Source organism: Vulpes lagopus, chromosome 23 (genome assembly GCF_018345385.1).
Source record: "Vulpes lagopus strain Blue_001 chromosome 23, ASM1834538v1, whole genome shotgun sequence".
Classification (NCBI taxonomy): domain Eukaryota; kingdom Metazoa; phylum Chordata; class Mammalia; order Carnivora; family Canidae; genus Vulpes; species Vulpes lagopus.
In genome coordinates this window covers 29493206-29508646 of record NC_054846.1, presented here as the reverse complement: position 1 = coordinate 29508646, position 15441 = coordinate 29493206, and the positions used below count along the sequence as shown (strand labels likewise).

The 15441-nt window shown below is 43.2% G+C and overlaps 1 protein-coding gene across 1 annotated transcript in view; it reads right to left on the bottom strand.

Moving 5' to 3' along the window:
* Positions 1-15441, bottom strand: part of TMCC3 (transmembrane and coiled-coil domain family 3) — a 259266-nt gene that overhangs the window by 126322 nt on the left and 117503 nt on the right. The gene's annotated exons all lie outside the window — the stretch shown is intronic.

Sequence of the window (15441 nt, the reverse complement as noted above, 5' to 3'; positions counted from 1 at the left end):
CTGAGGTTTACCAGAGATGAAGAGCTACAAGGGCTACTCCTTGTAAAAGGCCTTCCTGAGAATAAAGCAAACTCCAAGCAAACACAGAGCTAAGAAGTTGGGAGAGACCAAGGCCTCATGACATCAGCTGTGCCCTGCACATAGCCACAGATTCCAGGGGGCGCAGTCACATTGTTTTAGGAAGCAGCGTGACTGCGCCCCCTGGAGTTGCACAACAACATAGCGGCTCCTCCTGGATATAGCTGTGCCTGATGTAAATACGACCCTGGACTTCTGTTATATGTGCCAATAAATTTTTCCACCTTTAAAAAATTTTTTTTCGATTTAAGATAGTTTGAGGTATATTTTCAGTGATTTGTAACTAACACCCATGCGGTGACTTTTCAAAATACTCATGTTCATAAGCCAGCCCCAAACCTCCTCTCCTAGCCTAGGTGGGGATGGGGACAGGAAAAGCAGTCAGGGGTATACGTTCTGGGAAGGTGTACATGAATAAATCCTGTATAGGAGGGCAATTTGGTAATTTTTATTAATACTAAAAGGATATTTTAGTACCTTTTGGCCTACTAATCCTACTTCTGCAAATAAATTCAGTAGATAAATTAGCACGTGTGCTGAAGATATATGTTCAAGGATATTCAGTTAAGTATTTGGGGGATGGCAAAAGATTATATAGGCAAAATGTCCAACAGTAAACAACTAATTAATAATGATCCATTTAAACAATAGGACAAACATTCTGTAGCTATTAAGAAAGAACATGACAGCTATACAAGTGCTACCCTGGAACACTTCCCAAGATTTATGAAAAAAAAAAGTAAGAAATGGAATAATATGTATAGCATGCTACCATCTGTGTAAAGAGGATAATTAAATAAATATTTGTATTATATGTGTATATACATTTATGTGTATATATATATAATATGCATAAGCATTTATATAGGAATGCGTTTTTTTAAGTAAACTCTACCCCCAGTGTGAGGTGAACGCATGACCCCAAGATCAAGAGTCACACACTCTACCGACTGAGCCAGCCAGGGACTCTATATGGGAACTGTAAATCTTTATAGAAATAGACAGAAGCTTAGTGGTGGTTGTTTCTGGGGAGGGAACAGGATTGAGAAACAGATCTACTTTATATCCTTTACATTTTGTAACACTATGTGTCTCTATTACATACTTAATGCCTTGAGGTATCTGGAACTTTTCCCTCCTTCGTCAGACTTAGGGCCTAAGGAAGGTGGAGATGCATGTCCCAGGCAAGAAGTCCGGAGATCAAATGATCAGCAGCCTCCTCTTTGGGAAATCAGTCCAGGAGCTGATCATATCATAGCTTCTAAAAAACTCTCTAAAAACCACTGAAAGAACTGAATGTAATCAGCAAAGAAGTAAGAATAGGAATTATTTTCCCTGGGAGCAGAAGGGTACAAAGACGGCGCCCTCAGACCACCCGCCCTGCTGTTGGCACACTGCAGGGCAAGAACGGCTGCCAGCTGCCAGGCACCAGAGCTGTCCTATGGGTGACTTCTTTCTCTCACGTGGCCTGAATCCTCTCCATGGCTGCTGGCCTGTCCCATTGGCCATTTAGAATCCCAAGTATCCCCTGCTTTTTCAATGTTCATATTACTTCACTTTGCTTTTACAGAAGACCTACATGAGTACCCATTTTCGATAACCAAAAGAAACCTAGAGGATTTTTTCTGCTTTTAAGAAAAAAAGGCAAAAACTGAAAATAGTAGTGTTGTTTGCAGCAAGTCATCATAAAGGTAGCACGCCCCTGAGCAGCGAGAATGGCCCCTCCAGGTTATCTACCTGGGGACTCAGCTGCTCAGCATCAAGCACCACAACTTTGAACTTTGGGAGCTTCTGTGCTTTATTTTGATCTGCGTATCCATTAACAAGATGCATCCTCAGGCATCAGAAAAGCTTTACAGAGGTTATTTTTGGGGTTTAGGAATGCTGAAAAATGTTTTTCATATAAATTAAGGACAATCATTTCTTCACTTTGCATCATTTTGGCTTATGAGAAGTTTCATAAGAAACCTTCTATGTGGAAGTTGTGAACCTCCTTCAGAACACCACCACACTAATTTCTGAAGATCTTCCCTTCTAATACATGTGTAGCTGGAAACATTAAAGGCTTCAAACGCAATGAAGATGAAAAGTGTAAGCAAGTCTGTGGGTTGATTCTGAAGTTCTGACTCTCCTGATTACCTGAGGAGTAGATGGTCTCTTCCATGAGCCCAGGATGCTCTGCAGCCACCACTGTGTGCTGACCATGACACACAAATGCAATGCAAGAACACATCAGAGTGACCTGAGACACGCAGCCAAGTCTGCCTACACGGTGACAGCTGCTGTTGGGGGAAGCTCAGGGACAGGCATTTGAGTTTGCTATCATTTTACTGCTTTAAAATGTGCAACTCAAGCATGATGCTGCTGTTATTTCCATTAAGCTATAAATCACCTACAAATTAACCTCTGCTGCACTGATCCTGCCAAAATGTTGTTTTAGAAAACAGTTCAGATCCCAACTTTGATAAACTGATACTCATTCTCCTCCTCCCTTTCCCCAGCAAAGTCAGTCCCCCTCACAACCCCAAATCACAAAGTTTACTGGTTATGAGAGTAATTGCTGGTAGCCTTCCAAAACTCATGTTTTTTTATTCATGTATTCTCATGGGGCAGCAGGAGTGTGAGTGGGGAAGGTGGTACATATTTGCCATCAGAGAACACAGAACGCGTTATAATGTTGTCTCTAATGGACGCTCGAACTTCGCAGTTTGTATCTTTCCAGGCCTCAGACTTCTCATCTGCCACCGTCCCTGGGGAATTACATGATATCAGAGTTTCCTACACCACACCACCAGCTCTCAAAGCAAAAACACCCGCAGCATCTAACAGATCTGCCAGTTTTGTTATTGTTTTATTACCGTTGGACTTTAGTGTGTGTGTTCTGATCTTTCTACAACGCCTAGCTTAGGAAATGCTTAGCAAACACTCACTGAACTGAGCAAACTTTGTCCCTGTGCCAGCAGCCTATAGGATTGTGTGTATATTCAGCTTAAACATTAAAAAAGAAAAAGTGCAAGTGTGGATATTTTGCAGAACACACAACTTAAATGTCTTCAAAATGGACTATAAATTTATTACTCATTATTATTTATTGGTGGGCTCAGAGGAAAATGAGCTCTTTTCATCTGGGGAAGTTTAAAAGACTACAGGAGCAGTTGCAGTTTAAACAAACTGGCTCGGGGCCTCTTGAGTTTGAGGACACCTATGACACAAGCCCAAAGAAAGCCACACACTGTGTGCGCCTTGGGTTTCTGGAGAAATGGCTCCACCTCTGCTTCAATGTAAGCCTTTCCCAACCCCTCATTTACCACACAGGACAAGATGCAAAGCCACAACAGGTGCTGGATGTCCCATCTGTCCAGAGAGTTCTTTACACACATCAGTCTGGGCAGCCACAGCCAGAATTTGACCCTGTTCACTTTACATGTCATCAGTTGAGTTAGATTGGATTATGGACAACAATCCTAACCGAAAAATGTCTTGAACGGCCTGTGAGCAAGTCTGAGTTGTTGTTATACCTCTGGCAACAATGCCAATGCTTGGGATATAGGAGATACTCGATAAAAGTTAGTTGAATGAGGACTAAAAAGGACTAAATCCTCTTTTTTTTTTTTTTTTTTTTTAAGGCTTAAACTCATGACCTTAAGATCAAGAGTCACATGCTCTTAACAACCGAGGTTCCCCTCCCCCCCCCAGGACTAAATTCTTTTTAAGGAATCTGTTAAACCAAATCCATAGCAATATCTAATTTTCATCTCAAGAAAGGAGTTGAAAAAAAGAAAGGAGTTTTATAATCGTGGGTGGGGCCTGGGGGGCAATGAGAGTACTGTATGGTACTTACTCATCCTTTTATTCCCATCACCTTGATAATCCTGATGGCAACCTTATGATGTAGGTTAAGCAGGTATTATTATCATCATTTTACAGATGAGGAAACTAAGGCTCAGAGAAATTGTGATTCGTTTAATATCTTATCTTTACATTCAACAGAGCTGGGAGGAGAGCTCTCGCCTTTCTACTTTACCAGTGCATAGGAAGCTATAGTTATTGTGGTTTATCTTTTAAAACCAAACTACACACAAACATCCTCTCTGCACAAGCACACCCCGCTCTGCAAGTCTTCCTTTATCCCTCACTGGGCTGCCTCAGTGTTCCCACATGGAAACTGACACACTGACCTTGGGGGCGGGCAAACTGGTGATTAGGTCCCAATTTACATCTTTGTGACTTTGGACAAGTAACCCCCTAAGGCTTGGCTTCTTCCTCTGTTAGATGGGAATACTCACTGTCAAGGGCCATCCAGAGGCTTAAAGGGAGGTCATACAGGTAAAGCGCTTAAATACAAAGTCTGACACAAAGTCAACATCTATTAAATGACAGCTTTCATCATAGTGAGGGCAACCCCAGAAGAAGTCATCTGGGACTGAGGTGGAACTGAGGGTTACACAGCCTAGCCTGTGGTAGCGTGTGGCTCATAGGTTCAGATTTGATTCCCCATTGAAAGAGTTCAGGATCACTGGGAACAGGCTGTACAAAACAAGAACCTAGCCATGTACTGAGATTTTCACATCTGTAAGCAAAGCATGTACACAAGCATATACACAAATGTGTACATACTTTCGTACAATGGAGAAACATACGCTTTCCCACATTAAAGCAAACTTCAAGATACATTGCTAAAAGTCACGAAATCAATGGATTTCTTTTTTACTACAAACACCACCAAAAATAGAGAAAGATTCACTCTGATAGGACTCTAGATCTACTACAGGTAAAATCCCAACCCTGAAAGTACCGACAGACAGTAAAAATCCGAACAGTTTTCTTTAAGTCTACAAATTAGTTGTGACCCCCCAACTGTAATAAGACTGTAGCTGTTGAAAGCTCTTTGACGTATTTCTTAGTGTGGAAGTTCAGGAAGACTCTAGGGATATGGATATTGATGGGTAACAATAATTAACCAACCTTTAAAAAAAAAATGGAAGCCACTAATAGAATGTATCAAGGAGCCAAATATTCCTCAGTAATAATTCCATAATGAGCACAGATTCTGGAGTTGGACTGTCTGGATTTCAATGCAGATTGTACCACTTCTTGCTGTGTGATTTCTAGCAAATTATTTAATCTCTCTGTGCTTGAGTTTCCTACCTATAGAGGGGGAACAAGTGGGACCCTTGGGTGGTTCAGTCCTCCAGGCATCTGACTTCAGCCCAGGTCATGATCTCAGGGTCCTGGAATCGAGTCCTGTATTGGGCTCTGTGCACAGTCTACTTGAGGAGTCTCTCTCTCCCTCTCCCTCTGCCCCTTTCCCCCTGCTTGCTCTCTCCCTCAAATAAATAAATAAGATCTTTTTAAAAAGGGGGTGAGTGAACAAGAGCACATACTTCATAAGGTTTGCTATGAATATTAAATAAGGTAGCAGATATAAAACTTTGAGAAAGGTACTTAACATGACATGGTAATGCGTCAGTGAATGTACTACGATTATTGTGTGTATACAGAAAACATGCCCATTTAACAAATACTTCCTGCTCTAATCCTATATCTATCCTACCTCAATGCCAAGCTCAGTATTTCCACCCAGACAACAATGATGTGAAATTGGATTTATCTTGCCTTCCCTGCTTCCAAAGGCCTGATACTGTCACTACCACAGAGTAGTTGCTCTGGAAATATTTGATGAGAGAATGAAATGATGATAGCAGTATTTTAAAGCATTTTGAAAATATGTCATGAAAAGCATGATATTCACTGTGATCCTCAAGGGTAAGGGAGAAAGGGGAGGTATTCTAAGCTTAGATAGTCTCTCCTCCATGTGATAAGAGGGAAATTAAAAAGCAAATACTGCAAGGTGCACTGTAATTAAATTGTGTCAATTTCCCAGCATGATGGTAACGGAAAACCCCCTCATGGAGCCAAGGCTGGTCCCCTATTCATCTGTCCTCTATTTATCTTTTAAAAAACAAACCCCTCTCTCACACAAATTCTCTCTCACCAATGTACATGAGCTGTTAAGAATGCACATGAGGGGTGCCTGGGTGGGTCAGTGGGTTAAACATCGGCCTTCGGCTCAGGTCACCAACTCAGGTCCTGGCACCGAGTCCCATATCGCTCTCCCTGCTCAGCGGGGAGCCTGCTTCTCCCTCTGCCCCTCCACCCACTCATGCTCTCTCTCTCTCTCCCGCGCTCTCTCAAATAAATAAAACCTTTAAAAAGAAAAGAATTCACGTGATATAAAATCACAGAAAAGCAATAGGAGCAAAAATGTTTTTTCTAGCTTTCACCAATGTTAGGCCCCCCCAAAACAGTAGGCAACAGAGAGTGCAGGATTTCAACAGACTTTACAGTTGCTGTCTGACAGCAAAATCCTGCAGAGGAGGTTAGGGCTGATGCTTCCCATGGGGAGCCCATGCCAGGGAAGATTCATAATCAGACAAGTGAGAACTGCCCAAGAGTTACAATTAAAGCTCTGGTCGAAGCACACAGAAACTCCAGGCTTCAGACGAAGTCTTCCACACAAAAAGCTGAAATTACCCCCCAGTGTGCAGAGGCTGCACTGGTACAGAAGCAGAAGATCTTGTTCTCTTTAGGGGGAAAACCATGATCAACTGTTCCAACATAAGGTTAAATGGCAAAGTATCTATGATATATTAAGCTTCTGCCCAGAAAGAGAAAGTTGTAGACCAACACAAGTAATGAGTCCATTCATTCAATTAAATAAAACCAAAACCAAACCTTCTCTATTATCCCTCTATCTCTCTGTAATTTATACATTAAAATTTCTGGGCAAAAATGTATGCCAAATTGCTAATACTGATTACCACTGGAAAGTAAGTAGAGATTTTCACTACTATTTAGCTTTTCATCAAAGAAAAAAAACCAGGGGTGCCTGGGTGGCTCAGTGGTTGAGTGTCTGCCTTTGGCTGAGGTCATGATCCCGGGGTCTTGGGATCAAGTCCTGCATCAGGCTCCCAGTAGGGAGCCTGCTTCTCTCTCTGCTTGTGTCTCTGCCTCTCTCTCTGTCTCTCTTATGAATAAATAAATAAAAATCTTAAAAAAAATAAAAATAAAAAAAAAACAGATTGACAACCTCAATAGCATTACTCAGGTTTAGCAATCATCAATTCTGACCAATTTTGCTTCATCAATACCCTCACTTTCTCTCTTCTGCATTATATTGACTTGAATCACAGATATCACACTATTTCATCTGTAAATATTTCAGTATGTATTCCTAATAGACAAAGACTCCTCTTTAAAAACAATACCATTATTATATGTAAAAAACCTTCATGCTTCAAATATCCAGTGCTTAAATTTCTTATAAATCCTAAGCTTTCTAAACAAAATTTATTTGAACCAGTTTTCATATAAGGTCCACATACAGGGATGGAATATCTATCTTTTAAGTATTTCAGTCTGTCAATCTTTCTTCCATCTTGTTTTCTTGCAATTTATTTGCTACATTTTAAGTTTCATATATCTATAAATATAAAACTGGCCACAAATGTGGATTTTTTTGATAAGTCAAGAAGGGCAGGGGAAGGGATGACAACACAGCACTGAGTTCCTTCACTTCTCAAAACTCAGAAAAGTTAGCAGTGGTAAACTGCTGGTAAAAGGTGCAGCTTCATTAATGGGTCTTTCTCTGTCCTCTAAAATGCAATTAGATAAGAGCATACCAATATACAAAGATTGTTTAAAAAGTACATTTACAAAACCAATGGATTATCATCAATAGCATAGTAACAAAGACGGTGGTGCAAGAGGTTATGAGCAATATCATCGGAGATCCATGTGAATCAACAGCTAAATGAGCTTAGTTTATATAAGTCTCTCCCTCTCTCTCTTTTTTTTTTTTAAGATTTTATTTATTTGAGAGAGAGGAATCATGAGCAGGGGGAGGGGAAGAAGCAGACTTGCCCACTCAACAGAAGCTTGATACGGGGCTCAATGCAGGCCTCCATTCGGACCCTGAGATCATGACCTGAGCCAAAGGCAGACACAGCCCACTGAGCCACCAGGCACCCCTGTGTAAGTGTGTCTTGCTTTAGCCCTAGTAAACATCTCCTTTCCTAGGTAAGTAACTTCCAGGCAATGCAGATGCAATGACTACATCTTAATAGACTTTTTTTTTTGTCATTTTTCATTATAAAAGTACAATCCATGCGAACTACAGACAATTTTGCAAATATAGTTAAGTAAGAGATAAAATGAAACCTGTAACTTCATCACCCCAAAGTAACTAACATATTGATCACTAAGGAATCTTTTGGTTCTAAGTCAGGGGAGACCTAAATCAATCTGACTTAAATATAAAGGAAGACTTCTATATTTGGCAAGTCCAGGGGTTGTTCTGGCTCCAGGCAAAGTATAATCCAGCAGCGAGGTGATGTCATCAGAATCTGATTTTCTCTTATCTCTTACCCTGTTTTTCTTAGTGTCAGCTCATTCTGAAACTGGCCTTACCATAGCTGCATGATAGCTACACAGTTCCCAAACCACAAATTTCTTGCTCAAGTCAAGCGAGAAAAAGAATATGTCTTTGTCCCAGCCTTCTCAGTGACAATCCTGAAATATACTCTGATTGGTCCCGGTTGGACCATACGACTGCCTTTAACCTCACAATGGCAAGAGGGATATAATAGATGAGTCAGCTTAGCCTAACATACATGCTGCACTTCATGATTGAGGTACAGTCAGCTTCCCCAGAAACACACAGGTCTCTACCCGGAAATGGGGGCTTTTAGGAAGATGGAAGGGAGAAATCATGTTTGGGAAGCAGCCAATAGGTGTCCAGTGCCATCCCTGTTTGTATTTGTCGTGCTGTGACTCTGTTTTTATTTTTTTTAAGATTTTATTTATTTATTTGAGGGGGGGCCACAAGCAGAGGGAGGATCAGAGGGCGGAGGGACAAGCAGACTTGCCACTGAGCGGGGAGCCTAATGCGGGGCCCAATACTAGGGCCCCTGATGACCTAAACTGAAGTCAGGCACTTAACCGAATGAACCACCCAGGAGCCCCTGTGACTCTGTTTTTAAATGTGGAAGATGCTGTCAATGCTGAGATTAATTTTTAATATGTAGAAGTTTGGGGAGGGATATTTTCAACAGCCAAAGTACAAGATGATGCTTCACACTTGGTAGGTACCAAAAACATCTGTTGAGTTGATTATAAACTAGTGTAAAAGGCTTAAAGGCAGAATGCCCAAAGATGCTTCCCAAAGTATGAGACCAGGAGCAGTAAACTCACAGGCTCCGTCACTCCACCTGCGTGACAATGCCTGGCCCTTATTTACACAAATGTTTGAATTTTTGGTTGGTTATGCAAACAAGTAGCATTAAGTTATTCAAGTATTTGTCATGGTTTCTTTCCTTAGAAATCAAAAGAATCATAACAACCCAGGTTTCTCACAATTGGGGGTGGTGGTGGATAACCTTTTACAAAATAAAATCCTCCAATCTACCCCAACACCATATGAAATACATATGGGCCTGATGAAGAAAAAATGGAGCATGAAGCCCTTTGTGTGGATCCTGCCCGGCTCCCTCTTCATACCAGTACCCCTTCCTCCGTGTCAGCTGGACTATGTCGAGTGACAGAGAGTTGAGCAGATCATCTCACAAGATATAATCTTACTTTAATCTCAATTTCTGATGCTAAAACAATGTCTCACTACTAAACAAAAGTCTGCTTCCCTGGAAGGTCTACTCAGTGGCCCAAACACCCTTCTACAAGCTTCACCTGTCTTATGAGGGCTCCCATCCTGCTCTAGGGCAACATCCTCACTGCTTCCACTACTGCTCACTAGTCATGAGCTCCATTCCTTTTATTATCCTGCTCCCCTTCCACCAGGCATTCTGTTGAAGCTTTAAGAATATGCCCTTGATCCAGGGGACAGGTGCCAATTGCTCAGTGTCTGTGGAAATTATTTCTCAGGCCTTCTAACATCACACGCACTTGCTACCTGTCTACTCCTAACCCTGATAGTATCTTTCAATGTTTGCATCTCAGCAGCATGAGGAGGTGCTCTTGGAAACTCAGCTCTTGATTCCTTGCTCCTCTTCTGAACCTGAAGTTATCTTCTCCCCTCCACACTGTGTTCTCCTCAGATTCTCCTCAGACAAATTCATGACAGACGTCTTGTGCCTGTGACCTGCTCCAGCAGACAGTGATGCCAGGGCTGACACAGCCACTCTTCCCAGCTCAGCCCAAAGGCCTGGCAAGGACTGTGTCCGCTCTTATCTGTTTCTCTCCTGAGGTGGAATGCAACTTCAGATGTGCTTTGATCAGCTCAGAGATCAGGGGGCCTGTTCTTCAATACAGTGATTCTTTTCAGGCAGATGTGGGTTTTTCAGCAGCTTTCCTTCTCTGTTGGTTCATCTCAAGCTCAAAGGTGATGGTCAGTCTCCACTAGGTACAGCCCCACTCAGCTGTCTCTGGGGAGCTGGGCCTGGCAGATTTGGTGAGGGCCCTGAGCCAGTGACAACCAAGATTGATAACATAGTAAGACAAAGGCTCTCAATGACAGCTGCACCTTAGAATCATCTGGAGGCCTTTAAGAACTCTCAATGCCTTGTTCCAACTCCCAAGATTGATTCAGTTGATCTGGGTATTCCTTTAAAAAAATCACTTTTTATTTTTTTAAAAAAATCTCTGGAAGTGGGGCTCCTGGGTCTGTCTGTCAGTAAGTGTCTGCCTTTGGGTTAGGTCATGATCTCAGGGTCCTGGGATCAAGCCCCATTAGACTTCCTGCTGAATGGGGAGCCTGCTTCTCCTTCTCCCTCTTCCCCTTCTCCCCACTGCCCACCCCAGCTCGTGCTCTCTCTCTCTCTCTCAAAAAAAATTTTTTTAAAAGTGATAGATCATCATAGGATGATCAGATTCACTGATCTGCAGGATTCAGAGTCATTGAAGGACATCCCTAACAGCTTCCCGCCTGGAAACAGAGTCTAAGGTGCCCGACAGAAACTACCATACAATTCAGGAACTGTACTAAGATTTCACAAACCACATGTAATTCTCCCAGCAATTGTGGGAAACATTATTACTATCCCCACTGAAAAGATGCCAAAAGACAAGCCTCAGAAATGTCAAGTAATCTGCCCCAGACACACAGAGGAAGAAAGAGGTGGACAGAGAGTATTTTGGCAGAGTCCAAAGACAGCATCGCTAATCCCAGTATACCTTCCAGTGTAGCCCTGTTCCTTGGCCCTCCTCCCAGAGTCCTGAGAGCTAGACTCCTCTCAGTTCTCACAGGGGATTCGAATCTAGTCTTTTTTTTTTTTTTTTAAGATTATTTATTTATTTATGAGAGACACACAGAGAGAGAGGCAGAGACACAGGCAGAGGGAAAAGCAGGCTCCATGCAGGGAGCCCGACATGGGACTCAATCCCAGGTCTCCAGGATCAAGCCCTGGGCTGAAGGCGGCGCTAAACTGCTGAGCCACCTGGGCTGCCCTGGAATCTAATCTTGAACCTCTACCTACTTCCTACCAGCCTATTGTCTCTGATAACCAATTTTTTTTCGCCTTGAAGGAGCTCTGGCCCTTACGGCTTGAACACCTCAAAATCCAGTCTCAGGTCACTCCCTTGGGTACAACTCCCTCTGGCCACTGACCTCCTGCCCCTACCTCCAATCCAAACTATCATTTTCTCCCAGATGCTGCCCATAGTCAGTCCTGGTTTACTCCCAGTTGTACACATGCTGTGCATCCAGGACTGGCCAATTACAGCATCAATTAAATCCCTCTGATTTTTTTTTTCCATATGAACTGTCGTGAAGCCTTTTTCCCAATATTACGCTGAAAGGAATGATAGGGGTGCCCAGGTGGTTCAGTTGGTTAAACATCTGCTTTGAGTTCAGGTCATGATCCTGGGGGGTCCAGGGATCAAGTGCCGCATCAGGCTCTCTGCTCAGTGGGGAGTCTGCTCCTCCCTCTCCCTCTACCCCTCCTCACTACATGTGCAGGCACAAGTGCTCTCTAACAAATAAACAAATAAAACCTCAAAAAAGGAATGATAGTTTTCAGTTATAAGCACCCATGGGACATCTTTCATTTGAGTATTAAACCATCACCAGCATGTGTAGCTCTTTTTATGCTTTAACACTTCCCCCAGGAATGTCTTTGAGGAATAGGATCACACCCTATACCTTTTATTTATTTATTTATTTATTTATTTATTTATTTATTTATTTATTTATTTTTACCTCTTTTGTATTTAGAGTGGCTGCTGTGGGCAGCCCTGGTGGCTCAGCAATTTAGCGCCACCTTCGGCCCAGGGCCTGATCCTGGAGACCTGGGATCAAGTCCCCCGTAGGGCTCCCTGCATGGAGCCTGCTTCTCCCTCTGCCTGTGTCTCTGCCTCTGTGTGTGTGTGTGTGTGTGTGTGTCTCATGAATAGATAAATAAAATCTTAAAAAAAAAATCTCTAGAGTGGCTGCTGTACCTGACTCTCCCAAAACCCTTACTGCCCAGATGATTTGTCTAAACCAAGGATCAGGCGCTTTTCCTGCTTTGCGGGCAAGGCTATCTGCTTTGCAACTGACTGCCCACCCAGGCTGCTGAGGGTGACAGCAGCTGGGGCCGTCTGTAAATGAGTGGGTGTGGCTGGTGCCAAAATGAGTACAAACACAAGTCTAAGCCATTCGTGGCAATTCCATTTCCTCAGCAAGTGACTGGCTTACAGGTGGGCGTACGGCTCAGTCCTGGTGCATGGGTTGTAAGAAAAGTCAGCTGAGAGGCTTCGAGAAAAACACTATTTCACATTTAAGACACAGAAAGAAGAAACCACTTTTCTTCTGTTTCCTTTGGATGTTATGAGATCTGGATGCGAACCCCTGCAGTCATCTTGCTCCTGACCAAACGATGAAACCATCAGAACCCAGAGGGCAGGGACACCTGGAGGTTCAGCAGTTGAGCATCTGCCTTCTGCTCAGGTCGTGATCCCTGAGGGTCGAGTCCCATGTCGGCCTCCCTGCATGGAGCCTGCTTCTCCCTCTGCCTATATCCCTGCCTCTCTCTTTCTGTCTGTCTCTCATGAATAAATAAATAAAGTCTTAAAAAAAAAAGAATCAGGAGGGCAGAGCCAGGAGGAGCAGAGAGGAGAGTGGAAACTAGACCTGCTGTGCCTAGAGGCTGCCCTACCTCATCTGTAAGATGACAAATTTCTTGATTGCTTGAGCCACTGAGGTGGCCAAAATGCATCCCAATTACTGTGCGCCCTCCAGTGCTCAGCAAAATACTTCCCAGAGAGAGAGAACATGTTCAGTAAACAGTATTTTGTTGGTCTGGCTCAATCTGAACAAATCTGTACAATCTGAACCGTACACATACACAACTCCGAGCTCTTTCTACTGCAGGGGCGCCCGGGGGGCTCAGTCGGTTAGGCATCTGACTCTTGATTTCGGCTCAGGTCATGATCTCAGGGTTGTGAGAGGAACCTCACATGGGGCTCTGCACTCAGCGGGGAGCCTGCCTGAGATTCTCTCCCTCTCCCTCTGCCCATTCCTCCCTGCACGCGCACACGCATGTGCACTAGCACTCACGCACTCCCAAAAAAGAATGCTTTCCGTTGTAAATAACAACCTGGTTTCTCTTTAAAACGAGTTTATTTCCTATTTAAAAAAAAAAAACACCACCAATGAGAGGAAATAATAGCAAACTTTATCTTTAAAATGAATGGAAAATATTTGACAATTTTCCACTTTCCTGAGAATACGTAGGTTTCCAGATTATCCACTCACTGTACATTTCCTCCCCTTCCTTTCCACTTCCTCTTCCTGCAGGGCCCTGAAAGGTGCACTGTATGCAAATATGCATATGCTCATCAGTCTTACCAGGCAGAGTTCCAACTGGCCACCCCACACCAACACAATTAAAAGTTAAACATCAATTAAAATTTACGAAATCCATTTAGCTCTCTGAAAAAGCACTAAATAACTGTACACATTTGGGGCACAAATTAATCTAAATTGTTTTTCATTACTCTTTAGTAATCAAACATACAGGGCCTCGTTGTAGCCTGTTAATTGCTCATTCAGCTTACACTGAGGAGGCGATGAAAAATGATCCCAGGACAAAAGATAAAAAATGTGGACTGAAATGCCACACTTGGGTCAAGCTCAGAGAGCCAGGTGTCATGTGGGTGACAGCGGCACAAGAGAAACTCTGGAGGGCAGACCCTGTCTGGGTGAGTGGTCGTGCAGATGATCTCTCTTCTGAGACCCCCCACTGATGTAGTCATCTGCTTATTCCACACAGACCTGGATGTCTACTGGGCATCTCAGGTCTAAGCATGTCCAAAAGAGAACGTACAGCTTCCTCACCTGAATCTATTCCTTGTTCTGTCTTCCCCCATTTCAACAAGTGGCATCCAACTCCCAAAACCCAAATTCAGCATCATCCTTGATTTTTTTTTCCATTACCCCCACAACCATGCCGTCAGCAATTCCTATGGGCTCTGTATCCACAATCTGTTCATTCCTCTTCAGCCGCTGCCACCACCCTAATCCAAACCTCTGTTACGTCTCTCCTGAGATTTTTACCCGCCTCCTAATGGAGGTCCCTACTGCCCCTGGCGCCTCTCCAAAACCCATTCCTTTTTTTTAAAATTTTTTTTTCAAAACCCATTCCTTTAAAATATTAATATGATTCTATCACCTCCGCACTTAAAACTCTTCAATAGCTTCCTGTTGCATTTTGGAATTAGAAACCTGTACTGGTTTCCCATCACTGCTGTGACAAAGTACCACCACTCGGTGAGTAAAACAATACACGTGTAATCTCTTACAGTTCTGGAGATCAGACATCTTAAAAATCAAGGTGTTAATAGGGCTGTGCTCCTTCTGGAGGCTTCAGAGAAGAATCTGTTTCCTTCACTTTCTTAGCTTCTCGAGCATTCCTTGGCTTGTGGTCCCTTCCTCATGTCTCTGACTCTGAGCCTCCTGCCTTCCTTTTATTAGGACCTTTGTGATGACACTGGGCACAGGACAATCTGGGATAATTGGCCCATCTCAAGATCTTAATCACATCTGCCAAGTCCCTTTTACCATGGAAGCTAAGATAATTTACAAAGGTTCTAAGAACAGGACACAGCGATTTGGAGGGCATCTTTATTCAGCTCACCACAAAACCAAAACCGAAATATAACACCAAGAACAGCTCCTTATGGCCTACCAGCCCTCCAGGAGCCAGCCTTGCCTGGCTCTCTCCTCCTCCTATCTCCTGCCTTCCTCTCCCCTCTCTTCTCTTCTCCTTCTACACTAGCTTTGATCTGTCCCTTCAAGTGCCAAGCCTGCTCTCAAACTCGGGATCTTCACCCTCTTCTTACCTCCACCTGGAGCATTCTTCCCCGGTTCTT